This window comes from Penaeus japonicus, unplaced genomic scaffold (assembly GCF_977035675.1).
Source record: "Penaeus japonicus unplaced genomic scaffold, GWHDUDI00000001_assembly GWHDUDI00000031, whole genome shotgun sequence".
Lineage (NCBI taxonomy): Eukaryota > Metazoa > Arthropoda > Malacostraca > Decapoda > Penaeidae > Penaeus > Penaeus japonicus.
Window position 1 is genome coordinate 17,633,990 of NW_028234433.1, and position 571 is coordinate 17,634,560.

The following is a 571-nucleotide window of genomic DNA, read 5'->3' on the forward strand; positions in this document are numbered from 1 at the left end:
GGAACCCTGTTTAATCATTAAATTCCTGATCTTAACATCTTTCTTTGTCTTTTCTTTTCTTTCTTTTATTCTATGATCAAGTAGTATTTTCTCACGACTTTGATGATCTTACCGAGGCTTTGTTAAGCGTAGTGTTGTTACCCCCTCGGGTGGGTACGTCTCGTTCGTGCAGCTGTTTTCGTGAGAATGAGAGTCACGTCACAGTAGCATTTGTTCGTGATTTATTTTCATTTTCTTTATTTTCAACAATTTTCTATATTCTTTTCTTTTATTGTGTTTCTTTTACCGTTTTGGTCACATTAGGGTTTTCCAATTTTCCATTTCTTTGGTTTTCCTTTTTTAGTCACATTGTTATTGGTCACATTGTTATTCTGTTTTGTATGGTAACAAATATTCGTAACTAATAATGATAAAATACAAAACTCAAAATATAAAAAAAAACATACTCTTTCACTCCCTGGCAACATTACATACACATTTTATTTAATTCGAATGTACATTTCCTCACATACGTCATTGCTTCACGGGGCTTCACTCACTCTTCCGATTCGCACATTCATTCATTTCACAG